The following is a 20,056-nucleotide window of genomic DNA, read 5'->3' on the forward strand; positions in this document are numbered from 1 at the left end:
CAACAATATCTTATATTTATAATATTCGTGCGAGCTTTCTTCCGAGATGCATTCTTTCGAGATGCAAACAGGTATGCGTGACGTATAAAGATGTGGTAATCGCGTGACGCGCTTCTATAAGTTTTGAAATGCAATAAATAAGGGTTCCCCCGTGAAGAGACTCCAGTCACGATTTATCGATCGCCGTGCCGGCAAATCGTGCCTTAGATGCCACGAATGAACGCCGGTGCTTAGGAGTTTAATTTCTGCGCGAGTAACTACATAGTCGAGTAGAAAGAGATGCGAAAAGGTATTTCACCTTTCTGTACGATATACAGAATTAAACTAAACATTGCACGATGCAAATTTGTTACAAGAAAGATATATACACGGACGTACTGCAGTAATGGGAAAAAGGTTGTTCACCGCATTAATCCGGTAAACTTATTTACGATTGACCAACCACCGAAGACAGCGAGAGAGAAAGAGGGAGAGAGAAAGAGAGATCTTTCGGCTTACTCGCGCGAGTCTTCCATTCTCAATTCGAAAACCGCAGTCAAGGTGATCGTGTCGCGTGTTTTCCCCGTCCGGACGACCAGATCGAGCCAATAAACTAAGCTCGGCAGGCTATCTTTCAAACGATTCTTTTCTGCGCCCCCAAAACGGGCATACGGTTACCTGACGGAGGTGCGATGTTTCTTGAAAAATAAATCAACCACAAGTATTACAATTAGGCGAGGGTTGAGGCATTAATCAGTACAATTAATGAAAAAAAAAAGAATTAACCTAAGACACCCTTGGCTTGAAAAAAAGATCCCTTAAGAAGATTACTTTTTTAGGGACGCTCTTTATATTTAATTACGAATATTTTATTAGGCTATAGAAAATTATACAGAATATTCAATGTTTCGGGAAAATAGGTAAATTCTACTCTTGTAAAATATTCTACAAGATATCACACACATAGAACATCAATGATATCGATAAATATACGCCGAGATATCGATCTTATCCTATTCAATTAACACACTTCCTGAGAAATTATGTGTGAGAGGTATCATGCGCATCCGATCGCCACGGGGCGCTTCAGACGTGCCTTTCGGTAACCTGAGACGGTAGAGATGCAAACACCAGATAAGATCCCACTCGAGGGATTGTGGTCCAGTTTCGGCACGCGCCGCTTCATCTCGAGGTCGTGTGGGACCCGCGATGATGCAGCTGCTTGTGAATGTGCGTTATTATTAATTTAACAATACTTTTGACAGCAATCGTAATTTACCTACTATTTAATAATTATATTTATATTAAAATGACAATTATGATTGCTCTTGTAATTTTACTTTCTTCCGAATATCAAATCCGCGATCAGTTCTTGATTTGTTGCGAAATATATGTGCAGAAAAATACATATCCGATAAATATGCATAACGCAGTTATTTGTGCTTTTATGAAATTTATTTTTACGAATTTATTTGTACGAAACGCAGATTGAATTAAAATGTCATTCGATGTGATAAATATTTCTTGACTCTGTGATCTCGCTTCCCCCTTTAACTACGGCGGACCTAAACGCACTCTGCAAATGATACGCGGCGCTTATTATTAACTTTACCCGAGTGCATATAATTATCTATAAAGCACGCCGTATAGTTCGCCAATGTATACACACATCGGACGATAATAACGATGTACACGCGCGCCTGCATTTTGAGGCGAATCCCGGATCGGCGTGCACTTACGGTCTAATGTCAATGTTTATCCGACTTAAATGCCTCGGCGAGCTGCTCTCGTCGTTAGTATAAATCTTCTCGCGAAATAAATTTATTCGCATTTACGCCACAACATACACGGATACGTTGTCGTGTAGGTGAAAGAAGGGGTGGGGGGAGCGAGAGAAAGAGAGAGGAAGAGAGGGAAAGAGATGCGAGCAAGGAGGCTCCTCGTACTTGCGCAACGAGAATTTTTGCTACTTCGATTCTCTCTATTGCCGTAGAAATACTCGATATCCCTTTGTGTGCATACGTGTGTCTACACATGTCTACTTGTGTATTAGATTCGATCGCACGAATGAAGCGAATGAACGATGAGAGTGTAAGTAAATACAAGTGTTTGAAATATGCCTAAGAGTGTCGGAAAAGTCAAATGGCACTTGAGACTTTTAATTTTCAGCATTTTCGTGAGAGAAACGCGACGCTAGATAAGTTTAATAAAAAAAAAATCCCTAGTGAACTGCGCGGTAAACATTGTGCTTCTCTGCATTATCGCGCTTCAACATAAATTTCGAGAATGGCTTTTCTGTTACTGCAAAGTACTTTTTTTCGCGCCGTGACGGATCGACGTGTCATTGTTTTTTACCGTCGTTTAACAGTCCTGCGACTTACCCGCTTCGAACAATTAAAGTGTCGTTCGAACCGGTCGTGAACACCTCGGTAGATCGTCCCTGATTTACTGCCGCGTATATCTCGCTAAAAATATTCCCCGGTAATAACGATCTTTTTTTATCGCTATTTTTATTGTCCACCGCTCGCAGACGCTCGGCCGAATCTAGCAGTAAATCTGAAATACGCGCGTCGAAGGTGCATCATGTATATGCGTTCTTCGGAAAATCCCGAAGATAAAGCCGCGCGTCCGGTACGATGGTGAACGTTTAAGCCGTTAAGTGAAATATCGTATCGTTTCGAGAAAAACTCGTATCCTTCTACCTTTTTATCGCGCGCGCTTTATTTCTACTGAACTTATTCAGATAATCGATTTTTTCTGAGCTCGTGCAATTGATTTTGCTTAGTCGGTTAATATTAGAATGTTATATTATTTTTATTGGTGAATTCGATATTATTTTCGATAATATAAAGTAATTAATGATTGTAAAAGGATAAAATGTTTAATTTTTTTAATTTATATATTTTATTCTAGCATTGCTAAGTATTATTAAATCAATTATTTAAAAATTTTTCTAGTTGTTACATGACGAGATATTATATTCTTAATAATTCATAATGATTCACTAAATTCTACTTAAAAAGAAATCACATTTGAAAAATTTCGTAGCATAGCGCTTTTCATCCAGTTTTTGCGTAGTAAAAAAAGTTAATTCTTTTGTCTGAAACATTTTTTCAGAGAAACTCTCACTTCCCACGCTGATGACAACCTAGAGCAATAAAAATCGGAATCACCTTCGGTGGCGCCTTGACGACGACTAAGGATTCAAAGGTAAGTCGTAGGTAAGAAAATTGGCGCCAAGGTTAAGGACAGACATAGTAATTTGCCGGTCATGACATTACATGAAAAGGATCATCTAGACAGCAGCGCTTTGTCAAAAAGAACGACAATATAAATGGAATGTCTCTTCTAACAATGAGTCACGCTTGATACTATAAATTTCACAAGGGAAACAATGTTCTGTCAAATTCTTTTCCATGAGTCAGAATTAGCGAGATTTTCGGAGAAAAGAGAAAATTGTCAACTAAAGTCCAATCTATAATGTGTTTCTTGATTTTTGTTTTCTACCTTTCGTTTTCTACCTTTCATTGTTCTACCTTGTCTTTATGTAAAGGCATATTTTTCTTCGGAAATTCAATCGGGCCTTGATCGATCCTGACCGCTGACTTTTGTGCATTGACACAAAATCGGCAAACTAATTAATCAAAAGAAACATAGTAACGCGAGTTATTTAAAGAATTAGAACATTATCAAATTTTTTCAAATGTTATTAAATTAATTCTTATGTTCATATATATTTTCTAATTCTCTTATCACACATGGTGATAAGATGATAATTTATAATGAAAAATCGAACACAATGTTCGGAATGGCACATATTGTTTCACAGAATGCGTTAAACGACCACGTCGACGCTCCGGCGTTGGAAAATAGCGTACGCGGTAGAAGTAGCGCGTTCTACTTTATACGTCCGCAAAGCGACAGCAGCCGTATGCATATACGCGGACCTATTCGCATGCCCGGCTTGTTATTGCCTAATTATTATTCAATGATACGACGATCCGCGGCTGCCGCGGGTGCGTTACTACTGCTGGTTTTGCAGAACCAATCGTCTCCGACCGACGTAAAATTCCGCGCGCGGTAAGTGTAAAGCCGGTGAGCGAGCAAGTAAGTAAGTTAAAACGCGTATACAGAGACGACTCTCGGGATCTCTCTCTCCCTCTCTCTCTTTCTCTCTTTCTCTCCGGAGCCCTTCTCCGTTTACTTACGCCGTTGTTAGTTACGCGCGCCGACTTTTCGCGCGCGTCCGGAATAAACGAGATCTCAATCGCACATACGGAATAACGACGCGAGCTCGTAAGCAAGGCAACCGGACGAGCTGCAACGAGCAGCATGCGTGCGTGCGTGCGCTCGCGCGCACGATGGAAATCGAGCGCTTCTCGTATGTCTCTCCCCGTCTCTGTTCGCATCGTTCTATAGACATTATTATCTCTCTCTTTTCTCACGGTAGCGCGTTTCCGCGATTCGTACGGCGCGGAGTTGTTCGCATGCGATCGCATTTGATATTCCGTATTTCTGGAAAAGTGTGAGACGTTGTTTACTTTTATAATGTTACAAAAGTTGCATCAAAGTTGCATCAAGGAAATATTATATCTTATCTTACCTTTTCCATATTTATCTCGCTTTATCTTTTTTTATCTCAGTTTATCTTATTTTTATTCCACTAATAATATTTTAGTTATGAATGTGTATGTAGTAAAATAGAGAATCTGTTAGAAATGTATTACAGAAATGTTTGTATTAAACAAGTGTTGAATATGTTGGAGAACATGGAGATATTTTGTACGAGATCCGCGATAGACAGAAACCGGAGCATTGGATTTTTTTTTTTGACAAATTCAGGATTCACGTAACCTTCTTACGAAGATAAAAAGAAAGCGTTCCGTTCGGTCGCTCATCGGCGCCCGGTTTGCCTACTTACGCCTACTTTACATGAAACGTACGGTCAATTCAGCCCGCGAACATTCTCCGAGCGGGTGGTACGAGAGACCCGGTTGCTAAGAAAAAAAGAATGAAAGAAAAAGGAAGAGAGGAGATCGAGAACTTCGAAAGGACTCGCTCGGATCGTGCCGGATGCAGAAATGCGCGCAATCGCGGTCGCGTTTCGAGCGTCCGCTCGTTGCGACTCGAGAGACGAAAGTCGCGATATGAAAATCTGAGAATGCGCGTTGCATATATCTCTGACGCGTAGAACGCGATTAGAGATAGATAATAGCCATCGAATCGCGCGCGCGATTCTGCTTTTTCTTTTCACATTCAATCGCGACGGAAGCTCACGCTAATCTAGCTGTCGATTACTCCGAACGAGAGCGAGAAATACGAGGAGCATGTTTAGGAACAACTAGTGTAACGCATGCCAGAAAGAGTCAGCGGGTCGCTTAAATTACGGCGGTTAATTAATATTGGAAGAATTAGTCGGTGGAAACGAATCGACAGGAAATTGCTCATGCGGAACGATGGAACGCGTCTCTCTCCTTCTGTTTCTTACGGGAAAATAATTACGCGACGCGCGGAGGGAGCATCCTCCCGGCACTTAATGGCGTATTGTATATCACTGCCTGCGTGTATGCATGCGGAATGTCGATGACTCTTGATAAATTGTAACCACCGGCGATTACCCGGCGTGCCTATTAATACGTTTAACTAGATCGTGAATTACACACACACACACACGTCAGTACTTTCCTTTGCATATCGGGGCGTACGATTACAAACACGTTCGGCGACTTCGTTATCGTAATTTCGCAAGTTTTCCCACGTGATTATCGATATATTTATGCAGCGCGTTTATCACGTCGTCGCTTTTTGTATTAATTGTCGAAACTCGCCGGTGGAGCGCTACGCGGAAATTGATTCCGCGCGAACGCGTCGGGGATGCCGACGTCGCCTAAGTAGATTCGCGGGATTAATAAAATAATAAACGTGTTGCATTATGTACGAGTGTTGAGAAATGGCTGCGATATGCAAGACTCTCACGATATTCGCTGAGATTTCGCCGGAAATTTGCATACGCACATTTCACGTATGCGCGCTTTCAGGATCGTTCTCGGGCTGCCGCGCGTTTAAATAAGACGGAGACGTCGCTCGCTCGTTCGCTCGCGCATGGATACATTACATCGAATATATCACGAAGCCCGGCGGGGGGATAACACGTCAAAAACGTGTGTTATATGTGGACACGTGTATATGGGTGCTTTGATATAGCGCACGAGCGCGGTTCTCTACGTCGCTTAAATATTTATGAATTACACCGTGAATCGCCTTTTATAGATTCCGATTTTTGCGCGGCCAGGAGAGCCCGAACCAGGAAGCGCGACCTCTCTCGCTCATTCACTCTTTCTCTCTTTCTCTGCGGTACCCTTGCTATTCACTCGAATGCTGCGAGGGAGATTTATGCATCCAGCCGACATTCATGGTAGATGCGGTAGACTCGGCGGAGGTGCACGTGAGCTCGCGTTGGCGCGCGCCAATGGAAATCTAGCAATTATTCGAACCCGCTTTCCGGGATTTCCGTGTCGTAAAGCTGCTAAAAAGCCGGCGAATTAAAACGGAATACCGGTGTATGTACATGTGTACGAGCAGTAGCGTAGATACACCGGCGAACGTTCCGGAGCGCGCGATTCTCCCTCCATTGCTGCTCCGTCGCTTCTCTCGCGGTCGCGTAAGAGTATCGTAACGGAGCATGATTCCGGGTCCACGTCGTCGTCGTCGTCGTCATCGTCGTCGTCGTTTTCGTCACGCTCGATTAGTAGGCGTTGGTAGGAATTCTTCGACCGCGATTGAGACGGCTGGCTGCCTACCTGCCCGCCTGCTTGCCTGCCTCGTCGTCGTCGTCGAGATACGCGCGATGGCCGTTCTTTTATTCGGATTATCGCGTGCTCTCGCGCTGCACGAATCGTGGGCGGAAGATTCGAACGAACGTTACGACTGACGTTGGAAACATTGAACTTCGCGAAAACGAAGAAGTGAAACTAACATTGTTATAATGCAAAATGGAAAGAGTTTATCTCTGAAGTTTTCTGAAAATGTCTAGGAAATTAGTTGTTCCTATAATTTTGTTTTTACTCGTCTTTAAGGTATTAGAGAGAAAGATTATTTTCCGATTGTAATTTTTCTATCCGGTGACGTCATATTTACGGAGCTGTAAATATGATGTCATCTGGGCGATCAATAAATCGAAGTGCCTCGAAGCGATCTTCTGTCAGAGGTATTCCACATCGCGATGAGGAACAGGCTGAAACTTCCGGTTTTAGCCTGGAACATGACTTTCCAATAAAGTCGATGGCGTAGCGGACGGCTGTTGCAGGCATCTGCGGCCGACGTGTACCTTCGAGACTCGGCGCGATACACAGCCCGCCAGGTACGCAAAGCCAGCCTTGTGACGCATTATGCGCGCTTATCTACACGCAATATCTGAAACGTCCATCCATGCGGCACAGTCCGACACCAATGAATGACGGGAATTCGTCGCAGGGTTGATCTCGAGTCCGATTAGAAACGGAGAACGCGCGACCGGAAGTGCACTAACACACGTCGGTCTAACGATCGATGTCGATTAGTAGGCTTGTGAAAGTGTGGGTTATTGAAGACTATAATAATGTAAGATCGTTATTTTATATTGAAAATAAGTAGATTAAACATTTTTTTACCAAATTTTTAATTTAAGAGAGACATTCGACTAAAACTAAACAGATTTTATCTAGAAAATTTATTTTTTTATTCTAAAATAATTCTGGAAAATAATTTAGAAATGAAGACGTGATTTTTATTTTTAAATTAATATCAATGCTAAATATATGTGTATAAAATAAAGACGATAAGCGTTGATGAGAAAGAAATCGCGCCATTTTATTAATGTAGGCGTTCCATTCGACCTTTGGAAAACCGGGGTTCTATTATGTCAGCGTAACCGGCTATTACTGTCCATCATAGTGGGCCGACCTGTCATTAATTCCCCCATCGAGGTTGCATCCTCAATGTATAGCAGGAAATATTCAGTTATGGCGTTTCAGCCGCCATAATAGCGGCGATAGCTTATAATATATTCTATAAAGCATACTTTTTGCCGAGGCCTATTCTCGAGATTTTATTTTATCTGCATACATTAAGACGTCTCTGTTGATATATATCTGTCGAAAAATGCGATTATGTCAAATTAAAATTTAAAATAAAGATAAACTTTTCAAACATGATTACTTTATGATGAAATATCCAAGAATTTATAAATTTACGGATTTAAAAATTGAAATCACTAATTTATTTTGTCGACACTCAGTTTTGGATAATTTTAAAATTTAATAACACATTCTTTACCTGCTTCTTTGACTGAAATTTAATAGCCAAAAAATATTTAATGTTGAAAATGAAGCAAAACTTGTATGTATTTGATAAATAATCTATAAAATTCTATATACATTATACACATATTAATGATATTTTGATCAACATTTAGATTATATAATAATGATTATTATATTTTCTTAAAGATGCTGCATTTTGTGTACGCAAATTACATAGTTCAATAAAAAAAAAAGAACACAAAACTGCGAGATATCTCCTTTTATAGTTTTTGTGATGCTGAATACAATGCTGGTCTTAAAAATGCTCTGTCACATCACAATTTTGAGAAATTCAAGATTAATTGTAAAAAGGGCCATTTTGACATACTTTACCATGTCATAGCTATGGTATGCGACGTGTTTGAAAAGTGATTTTTCTTTTTTTGTGAAAATAGTCAAAATAGCTTTTTGTTACAACTTTCACCTTAAATTTTTCAAAATTGTTACGTGATGGAATATTTTAAAAACCGTCATTGTGTTCAGCATCAAAAGAATTATAAAAGAAGATACCTCACATTTTTGTGTTCGAAAAAAACCTATTTTTTGTAGAGCTGTGTTATTGAACGAAAAGCTAAACTTAGAATTGAAACAAACAAGCACTATATAAATACAGATGATTTGCAGACTGTAAATTCTGACGCCTATATAAATTTTAATAAATACGGCTAATCAGAAGCAAGCAGGTCTTTCGACGCCGCCATGAGAAACGCACCTGTGCGTTTTGCTGGACGCATTCTCAGCGTGCCGCGCGCACTATCGCGATTTGTAGTCGGGATTTATTATATGTGGATTAATAATTCAAGCTAACTTGATTGAATCTATCGTGCGAACGGTTTCCATCACTCTCCGTTCGAAAGAGATCGCATACTAACGCTAAATCTGTATTACTCTCCGCCGATACCAAGAATCATGGTGATCGCGAAGTATGAATGTGTATAAAAAAGTGGCATAAATTAATTAAATAATCGCGATACGTATAAATCCGTTCTCGTTCTCGTTTTTTCGCTCGAATACCGCGTTTGAATATACGCGTCGTCTTTCGTAATATGTGGAAATTGCAATGACGATTTGCTTCAATATGCAAATGGAAAGGTGTGATTAATAAGAGTGACGTTCGGCCGAAAATGAGCATTGCTGCCGAAATCGGAGAGTAGAGGTGTAATTATAATATAAAACTTGCCGATCGTGTGTCGCCTTTCCGTGTCCCATCATGAATCACTATTCGTTTCCTACGGGAATACATCGTCGCCGTCGCCGTTACCGCCGTGCAGGTGTTCTCAATATTATTTGACTTTTTCTCTCCAAGTAGGATGCCACATTGTGATATAATAATTGATATTTGATAATTATTTATCAAATGCGAATAAATTTCCTGGATAAGAATTAATAAGACCGCCATAAATTTAATTAAAGAATCTCATTTTTTCTAAATTATTCTAAATAAGTACATATATTTTTTTAATAGATTTTATATAATTATAGGCAATGTTTTTGTATATGCTATTACTTTAGAAACTACGGGCAAAAAAACGACACGGTGATAAACGATGAACGGTAAATGTTAAGAGGTTCAGTAAAGAACGAGAGTCACACATCGATAAGAACTTTACTCGTTAACTAACTCATTCGATAGGTGGCAATGATAAAAAATTAATCTTTCGCTCTCGCGATTTTATTTGGCCATTTTGTACATCGTTTGGATTTCGATTACTCGAAGTTGTCGTCATAATTCGCAGTATCAGTCTCAGTAATGTCTCTCTTGACAACACATAATAGATCGTTACAATTTCAACTTTTACGTTATAAAACTTTTTGTAATATTTTCAAAAATACGATTTTAGAGCAATTTTGAAATTTTTACGATTTTGCTTGTGTTGAATTTCTTCATAATTCCGTAGACCGCTTGAGAACCGCTGCTAACTCATTGGCAGGTCGTGTCTCTATACCTTTCGACCGGCTCGATCAGCACAACAGGCTCCTCTCCGAACCCTCCACTTAAGCCTGACCATGCGGCGCCTGGTCGCACGATGCGCGTACGATTTACATTAGCTAAAAGCGCCGAAAAAGTTAGCGACGATGCCATTTCTTTCCGCGCGCTGCCGTTGCCGCGAAATCTTGTTCGCCGGCTTGATGAAATATTATTGCGGCCCGCGTGTTATACGTATGCCTGTTGTGACCATGACCGGTTGGAAAAAACAGAGCGCAGCCAGGCTCGACGATGGCGCACACGTACGCACACGCACGCGTCCGCGGAGCCAGAAACACATGGGAACGAGGGCAGGAGCGAGGGTCCTGATCCTCGTAAAAATTCACTTAGCTCCACGGAATTATCTGGTCGACATCTCATTCATTAAGTTCCATTTGCATCGTGGGGAACGACGGAGTCTTCCGTTCGTAAATGTACACACCGCACTTTTTAATGCACGGATGCATTTCGAGTACGATATGATCGATGTGTTTATAAAGTGCTATAAAATTATTCGGAGAAAATGTTCATTAAAATAGATATATCGCAATGTAGGAAAATGGGGGTTCTTAGACTTCAAGATATAAACGAAGGATTAAAGATTTAAGTCAGATAAGTGTATTAACATTTCTTTTAAACAACATTGTGGCAGCTTCAATGTTTCGCGATAGGGGCGAGGTGATAACGAATAATGCACGGTGCATAGAGCACGTCGCGAGAGGCGTTTTCAGGCGCGATAACGCATTCGGGGCGTGCGCTGGTCGAGGAGCAAGATCAAAACCGCGTGGCGCGACGGTTCACTATATTATTCTCTTAATCCCCCGTAGTATCTTAATTATTGAATTTATTAAAGCGCGATGTGTAATCCCGCCAAGCCGGAATTATAATCCTGAGAAACTCGCGCGGTTAATATGGTCACGCCCGACCGCGAGCGAGCGAGTTTGGCGAGGCAACACTCGCTCGCTCGCTCGCACGCTCGCCTGCTCTCATTCGCGAGAGGTTAATTAGAAAACAAACAGAAAATTAACACGAACCCGGCAGCGCGAATCCCTCCGGCCGCGGCCGTTACTTGCGATTTATCGTAACCTGTCGGAGATCTGGTCTCGTTGATGACCGGTTTAAGTAGGGGAAGGTGGGGTAAGACGGACCGCGGGGTAAAATAGTCCATTTGCTAGATCTTATTAGCACGTACCTCTATCTGCTGGATAAACATAAAATTAATTTTCTTTTTGATGCTTTTTAACTGTTTAAAAATTACGTCATTATATCATAAGACTATCGTAAGTTATTTATAAAGAAACGTCAAATTCTTGCAAATAGATCTCGTGATCTAATTTCTTAGTATTACATTTTAAGTGACTAAGATTGCAAAACTTAAAATTTTTAAATTTTTTTACAAGTTCCATATTTCTGGTTATTTAGAAGTAATATTTCATCAGTTACATTTCAAAAATAATTTTGATACAGGTAAATAAAAATAAGATAATATTAATGTTGTTATGTGGGGTAAAATGGACCAATTTAAATGGGGTAAAACGGACCAATTTATATATTTGTTCTACTTATATTTTCTACTTATACTTTCTACTTATAGTTTTCTGCTTATATATTTGCTCTGATTTGAGAAATATTTTATATTTCATTTTTTTTACTGGAAAAAGCTATGAAAAATAAAAAACGCACTGTTAAAAGTAGAAGAAACTTGAAATTTATTGAAAATAATGTCTCCAAATAAAAACAGATTTTATAATAATTATTTATTTTATTTACATGCTTTATTTTAAAAAATGTTATATTTAATATAAACGTTAAAAATTATAAAGATTATAATTATTTTAAAGATTTGTGTGTATAATAAAATGATTAATGTTAAATTAATTTCTATTCTTATTCAAAAATATTTAATAAATAATATATAGTTTTGATTTTGAGTTAATCAGTTAAATTATTTCTTGATCCATATTATCTCGGCTTGGTCCGTTTTACCCCATGGGATGGTTTATTTTACCCCACCCGTGGGGTAAAACGGACAAAAGTTAAGTTTTTAAAAATCTTAATAATAATTCAAACTTTTGCAAATTTTGAAAATTTAACATTATAATCTTATAATAAACATTCTACAGTTTCTTCATGCTAAATTTCAGTTATTTTTTGTCATTAATATAAAAAATATAGCCATTTTCGCTTAGGGGGTCCGTCTTACCCCACCTTCCCCTATACATCGGGGGATCCGCCGCTCCGATTTGATCGACGATCGAAAATCGCCAAGTATCGTGGATTTCTTCCGTGCGACCGATCCGCGGTCAGGAAAGCTCCAGTCTTTCTTTGAAGCCTAGCTAATATTTTTTTTTCAACAGAAATGTTTAACGATTTTACATTTTAAATATGAAAAAAGCTTTTCTTACGCGCTAATATTTATTATTATAGCTTTATTAATAAAACCATGGTGTGTCTGGATTGTTGAGAAAATTGTATTGCAATCAATTTTAAGACATTGTTAATATTCAGAAATATGAATTTTTTAATAATTTATAACGCATTACTATTTTTTCGATAGAAAAACAGAATAATTTAGAGCCGAAAAATATCGGCTTTCCAGTTTGCAAAGGTTGAAGAAATCTGTTTAAAACTATGTTCTTTTATTCTATAATGTATAACTCTAAAAATTTCACGAATACTTCTGGACGAAAGTATTCCGATCAGGAATTCGTTGACGATCGTTTTAAGAATTCCAAGTTTTACTAGTTCTCATACAGATCCGCTCCTGGAAAGTCCGCTCCTCTTCCGCGACGAGGGACAAACCAGTTTTGTCGTCGATGACGACGTTGAGTGGTGGGAGCGGGAAGAGAGCAGGGGGGGGGGGGGGGGACGATCACGGAAAAACACAAAAAAATCATGAATTATCGTTTGATCGCGCGGACGTTTAACCCGTTAACGCGCACGAGGCGCTAATCGATCATGCTCTTTCGTGGGATATTTTTTTGTCTGCAGCTGTTTCACGTTAACTCGCAATCGCGTCAGACACTGTGCAGTTATATGCGTAGGGTTTTTCAGCAAAAAAAATCGATACTTACGGCCGACCGGACTCTGCGAAAATCTTCGCCGACCGTTAATCTTGATTTATGATAAGCGCGACCGCGCGGGATCTGGTCCGCGGCCGATCGCGGCTGCTATAATTGGATTGTACGCAGGATGCGAGACCGGCGCTACCGGCGCGAGCCGCCGGCCGATCTCGTTCTTTTTGCCTAGACGGGGAGAAAACGTTTGCGTGAACGCGCGGAATAGCAATTACATGATTTGCAAAAGCAGAAACGGATTTATGATATTGCCGTGTGCCGGCAGTTTAGAGTTATATCTCCCGTTCTCGCTACGGCTTTTCAGCGCGATCTGAACTTGGATGATGAATTCCTTTGACGAGTTTGATATCGATTTTTCCCGCGTGCGTATCGGGATGCCATTTATAAAGCAGTTGCAAAATATTCATCGTTAAATGTACAATTTGCGGCACTTATTTCGACAAGTGTTTCAAAAAGAGTGACTGTGTTAAAGATTACTGATATATCGTAATTGTGGGTTTACAAGTTGATTTAGATACTACTCGATAAAAAAGAAGCAGCATCGTATCGCGTTCCAACAAATTAATCATAGAACTTGTCATATAGCAATTAATGTGTCATATTATTTATTCGATCATTTATTATTGTCCATATTAACATAAACGATCTGAAATTTATGAGACTGCACAGAGGAACCGTTCGAACCATTCTTATCTGCATATCATAAACGCTATTAGCGTATCTCGCAACATTATCATGCTTAACACCACCCCATAAATATTGAGAAACATGCTCCCGGTTCTGAAACTACGCGGAAACCGTTCGTAGCGATTCTCTCTTTTCCTTCCGCGTTATCACTGGAATCTACTGCGAATATATGTAAAGTCAAGTCCACCCACTGCTCGCTCTTTCTCTCTCTTTCTCTCATTCTCTCTCTCTTTCTCCTTCTCTCTCTTCTTTTTCACATGATTCGTTATCATCATTAATAGATTATGTGCTCCGTTTGCGAGTGGAACGAGTAAATCTTAATTAAGTGTCAGTTGCGCCGCTGCAACAAACAGAGTAAATTGAGCGGGCGAGTCCGTTAACCGGTCACTGCATAACGTTTGCACACGCGTATGATTCGACGGGAAGAGCGGCGGAGAGCTGCTCGGTCGAATGCCGAAACCGATCGCCCACGCATCCATTTGCGGGCGCGAAACGTCAAGGGTGTTTTCGGCGGTGTTCATCTCGACAAGCGATCGTCGATATTAATGCATAACGATATGCGTGCTGCACTCGGGTGCATTTGCATCTCGAAGCATTGCACCCACCGGATGTTTATCGGAATAATCAGATTGCGAAGCGCGTGCACACGCACGCATCGAACCGGTCCCGAGGTGCGTGTCGCAAAAATAATCGTTCCACTTAATTAGGGCGATCGATTTACGCGTTCTCCAAGCGATTTCCGCGGCGGAGATTTTCACCGATGAATAAGAGCGAAAAATACCGACGGTTTCTGTATCGGAATGCGAGTCTTGCGGAAAAACAAACGTATATTATTCTATTTAAGAAATCGCGCTTTGTATCTACGGCATCCACTTGTGCAAATAATTTCTTATCTCAAATATTTACACTCTTTTTTTGCAATAATCGTACTGCAATTTTTTTACGACGCGTTTCGCGTAATAATTTACGAATATTATCAACTTATCTACATTCAGAAGCTACCAGTGTTATCTGATATGCCAATTTGTACGCTAGTGGTCAGCTAAATCATAAAGGCTTACTGAATCCGACGCGCGAGGCCGGGAAGAAAATATTCGACGATGTTAAACGGGCGCAAAAGTAATTGCGCCTTCTGTCTTAAGTAACAGCGGTTATTTCGCCGTTTTTTTCTTCGCCACGGCGACTCGTTACTCGCGGTATTTACTTAGCCGTAGATGTATTTATAACGCGCGCGGTCGCGATAAGCACGCTTTTCCCTTCTTTTCCCAGCCGCGATCTTAAACCGGTCAAGCGCCAGATCGGCAGCGGCCTCGCGGCATAAATCGCGGATATGGCGAGTAAGAAGATCCGCGGACGGCGCGCGCGACGATACTTTTTCCTTTATCATCCAATTAACGATAAGACTTCATTACGTTTATTCGTCTCGGCGGACGATTATTATTGCATCCCGGTCGGGACGTTACGATTATTGTGCCCGGTAGATACGGCCGCGATTTTATCGGGCGCTTCGTACGATATCCGCGCGGCTAATCTGCAAAGCGGTTAAACCATTCGATGCGCGACTTTGATAAGTCCGCCTCGTTCTCGCTCTCTTTTCTTTCTTCTCTCTCTCTCTTTCTCTCTCTCTCTCTCATTTTTTTGTTTTTCTTTCCTTTTTTAACTATCGCGCAATAATTTCATCCTGGTCGACGGAAGCTGCGCTCATAAGAATGTAACAGTAGCACGGAACATAAACTACTTACTTACTTAGGTGTAAAATTAAAAAAAAATACAGAATCTTAGAAGAGAGAGAGGAGAATAACGATCGACCGTGTGGAATGCGAGTTCGAAAAAAGTTAAGTTTACTTTGGATAATAATAATAAATAGCAAAATTAGTGCGTTGGGAGAGGTGAAGTATGATGCGAAACCACGTTCGATACTAATATCCAGTTGCAAGATGCGTTTTTCTCATTGCTGGCGCACAACAAACTGTATTTACCACACGACGCAGAAATAATTGCGATTACTTCGAGTGTTCGTCCGTAATAAGCGGTTGGTCGCCTTGCGTCTCGATGGAGATTTATTACACTACAGGGATAATTGATATGTAACAAATTGAGACAAACATTGTAGCAAATTGAGACAGCTTTCGTCATAATTTTCATAATTGTCGCGATTACTTGGAAAAGGCGCATTACGAGAAATTATCTTTTTATTTTCAATTCACAGTTTTTAACGATTATTATTCATCTACTTCGATTGTCGATTGATAAAAGGAGTTAACGCCGATTTTTTTTTTTTTTTTTACTTACGTTCATTAGTGATCGATAAACAGTCTCACTTACGCGCGATTGTACAGAAACTTAATTTTCTCATAACAACTTGCATTTTCCTACAACGAGCTATAGTGCACTGTTCCACCGTGTTCTCGGGACATCGAGCTACCGGAGGAAGCTCTGCTGGACCGCATGCGGAGTCGATGTCTCGCTTGACTGCATCCGATTGCAACAGTTGCAATGCAACTTGCTGCGGCGGTGGCAGCGGCGGCGGCGGCGGAGAGACACCGCTCTCGGATGCATATAACGTTGCATCGCGCGCAACATTGGATCGCGTGTCGATTTTTAGCGAGCCGAGCTATGCGCGCGTTCGTCTCGCGCTGCCAGCGATTTTACCGTTAATCGGCTTACGCAATCGCGCGATATATCGAAGCCGAGCACGCGAACACGCGTGCCGCGCCTGCGTGTTCGAAACGCCGTTCTCGTGGCATTGACGTCCGCCGTTTGGCAATCGAAAATCGGAAAGCCGCGTATCGCGGCTTTAAATTAAAAGCACTAGAAATTTGTGTGTAGAAGTGACGAATTTCGCATCAATGCTTTATATACAAGAAATACGCGTGAAAATCAGTGACGACAGACAAGCGCGATATCTAATAACCGTCTCGAGAACATGAAACAAATGTTAAGATAAAACATCGAACATGCCAAGTGAGATTACGAAGCATCCCTTTCCCTTTTCACACTTTTATGCAATACGCGCCGACCGCATAGCGTGTGAGCCGAAGGAAATGCACGGCTCTTCCCGGCATCTGAGTTACGCGCGCGGGATCGGATAAGAGTATCTTTGTAGCTGCGTGAAAAGAAAAAAAAGGACGCGAGACAAGAAAAAAATCGCGGATTTCGAATTTCGATGCACTCATGCCGATCGCATGTTCGTCGCGCGACATTCCCGCCAGCGGAGACGCATTAAGGCGAGATGGGAATCCGAGGTGGAGTTTTATTGAGATTTAATGGAGTTATCGGGTTCTCTCCTGTCTGCCTCTCTCTCTGTCTCTTTTTCTCTCCGCGCTGCCGAGACGAAGGCTGCTCATGCATGCGAATTTATGGCCCACGTTGATGACTTACCCTCGGCCGCTGTGAGAATTCGCCCGAGGGTGAGCCGGACACGGCCGTAACTATCGGCCGATCGCGAGCCGATCACGCAGGTAATATCGCGCACGGCGATACAATTTAACTTCTCGATATGGCGACCACATGGGCGCCGCGAGAAAAAGGTATACATAGATAATATTGTATATGCAATGAAAGTCATATTTCGTCCACGGAGATTAGAGCTGAACCTATAAAAATGTTTATAAAACTGTTCATTTCAATGCAAAAGCATTAATAATTTTTTAATTATAAATTAAACACAAATTAAATTGCATGAGTAGATGATTAAAATTTATCTTTCAGATAATTTTAGGTTTTTTTTGATAAAATTGATTTCATATTTTATTCTGTAATAAGTAAATAAAGTTTTCAATAACTTTTATTTGGGAAAAACTGCAAAGCTTCGAGTTTTAAGAAAAATTCTGGCGCCGCTCATGCAACCCCCGAGGAAAATCCTCTTCCCACTAATTTGTGTAATCATACCCGCGGGCACGAAACTACGCAGCTGTCCGTCGACACGAAAACGCGCGTAATTAATTAACGTCGCGCGTGATCGATCGCGAATTAATGCGGGCTGAATATGAGGGACGCGATAAGAGACTTTTCAGGTACAAGTATTCTTAACTTTGTTTACGCGCGGAAGCGATTATTTCATTTTCTTTAGCGATTGATAAGCTTGTGCATACTCCTTCATGATCGAAAGAATTTTTTATAGTAAATTGATACTGATTGAAAAATAGATATAACGATTTCAATCGCAGTTTCTAAAGACAAAAATCACGGATAACATTCCGATCGACTAAGTAAGAAAATTTATATTTTATTTTTTGTATACGCATATATATAATTTAAAACTTGAATACTTAAGTGTAATCATGCACGATATTAATTACAAGTTAATGCAGAACACCGACTTCCTCAACAGCAGCAATGTCGGATCGAACGTCAACGTTGATACAATGAACGTTGGCATCGCGAGCCGAGTGCGCGCTGCTGCTCATCTGCGGTGCCCGCGATATCACTGGAATGCGGGCTGATACGTGCTCTAATCGCAATGCCTATCGGTCGGCTGTGAGAGCCGCCCTAGTGCTCAGAATATCGCCGACAGCCCTATAAGTACCTCCGCGTTCCTCGCGGCGCTTTTGTATGACATTTCGCTCGTTTCATAGCTGTCGAAGGCAACGGCAATGGCTTTGTGCCGATTACGTGAATGATTCGGTGAAACGCTTTAAATTTTCCGATATTTTAATTCTGCCCGAGACAGACATGCGACAGAGCCATTTCAAGCTTGCCACTTTCTTGTTGAAAAAGTTATACATTTTATTGCACACAGTTTTATTGGGAAAGAATCTTTCTTTCTAGTTTTAATATTTGATATTAAATATTATTTAATATCTCAATATACTTATAATTTTATTTACTTTAATAATTATAGTACGTATCGTCTGGCGCAACGACTCCACACACCAGCGAGAGAACGCCGTGGCTCGCGCAATTAACAGCTCGCAATAATTTAAGCAAGTTCAATTAATGCATCTGTGCGCGCCGACGAGAAGCACACCGCTGCGCCGGATAGCACCACGCGCTTCGCAGATAGGCGAGGAAGAGTTAAGCTCCTCTAACGCGCTCTCTCCCCCAGGCAGTAATTAACGCCATGATACGCGGTCGGCCGTATCATTCGTCAGTTCGTTAAAGCGATTGAATTTTTTAATCGCTGTCTCCGCGGCCTTCTTCACGGAATTTTTTCGATAAATTCGCGGAACGCCATTCGGTCGTATCGAGGAACGCACTTTAGAAATTAGCATCGACTGATTTAAATACATTACAGAATTTAATAGAATAAAATCTCTTTTTCTGCGAAGATATCGCGTAATAGCGCAGTTGCCGCTAACTCTCGCACGATGGAGGCTAGATGGATAAATGGCTACGAAAAGAGCGCGACATTTCTACGACGACGCTTAATCTCATCGAAATAACGATAATGGCCAGCGCGCACGTTACATATCTTATTCCCTTGATGTTGGAAACAGTTATATTCCTCAGTTCCTCGCAGGACGAAGGACGGCTCTCGTGGATTTATGGAAGTGGACGGCGAGGTAAAATGCAACACAAGCGCGGCTAAATATGCGCACGTATACGTACGCATATGTGCGTGCGTATATATTTAAGCGTCGCCGTGCGTCGGCTGGCTCACCTTCCTTCTCGGCGAGGTGTTTGCATTGGCCTAGTGCCGAGGCGCGTTCGCAAGGCGAAATTAATTACCTCGTCCTCCGACGTAACGGGTCTTCGGCCGATACTGAGAGAAAAAAAAAGGGAGAGAGAGAGAGAGAGAGAGAGAGAGAGAGAGAGAGAGAGAGAGAGAAAAAAAAGAGTAAGAAGAAGAGAGAATGAGTCCGGCTGCATTCGATACGATTTTATCAGATTTTATTGCGGGTTTACAGTTGCGAGTGTGCGAGCCGAGCTGCGCTCTCGGGAGAGTGTCGGGATTAGCCGCAGTAATCGGCTGTAAATCTGACGTATGACACTCGACGCCGGTCCCGGGTGTGGATCCGCATGTAAATCGAATCAATATCGAGATCGGCGCGCGGTGAGATGGTTTA

At 41.2% G+C, this 20,056-nt stretch overlaps 1 long non-coding RNA gene across 1 annotated transcript in view; it reads left to right on the plus strand.

The window, feature by feature from the left end:
* The window catches only part of LOC137000986 (uncharacterized), a 71,027-nt gene that overhangs the window by 15,804 nt on the left and 35,167 nt on the right, over positions 1-20,056 (plus strand). Inside the window, exon 4 of the long non-coding RNA XR_010891126.1 lies at positions 3,097-3,189. This is a non-coding gene — a long non-coding RNA (uncharacterized lncRNA). The remainder of the gene's footprint in view (positions 1-3,096; positions 3,190-20,056) is intronic.

The sequence above is a fragment of the Linepithema humile genome, chromosome 1 (genome assembly GCF_040581485.1).
Source record: "Linepithema humile isolate Giens D197 chromosome 1, Lhum_UNIL_v1.0, whole genome shotgun sequence".
NCBI lineage: Eukaryota > Metazoa > Arthropoda > Insecta > Hymenoptera > Formicidae > Linepithema > Linepithema humile.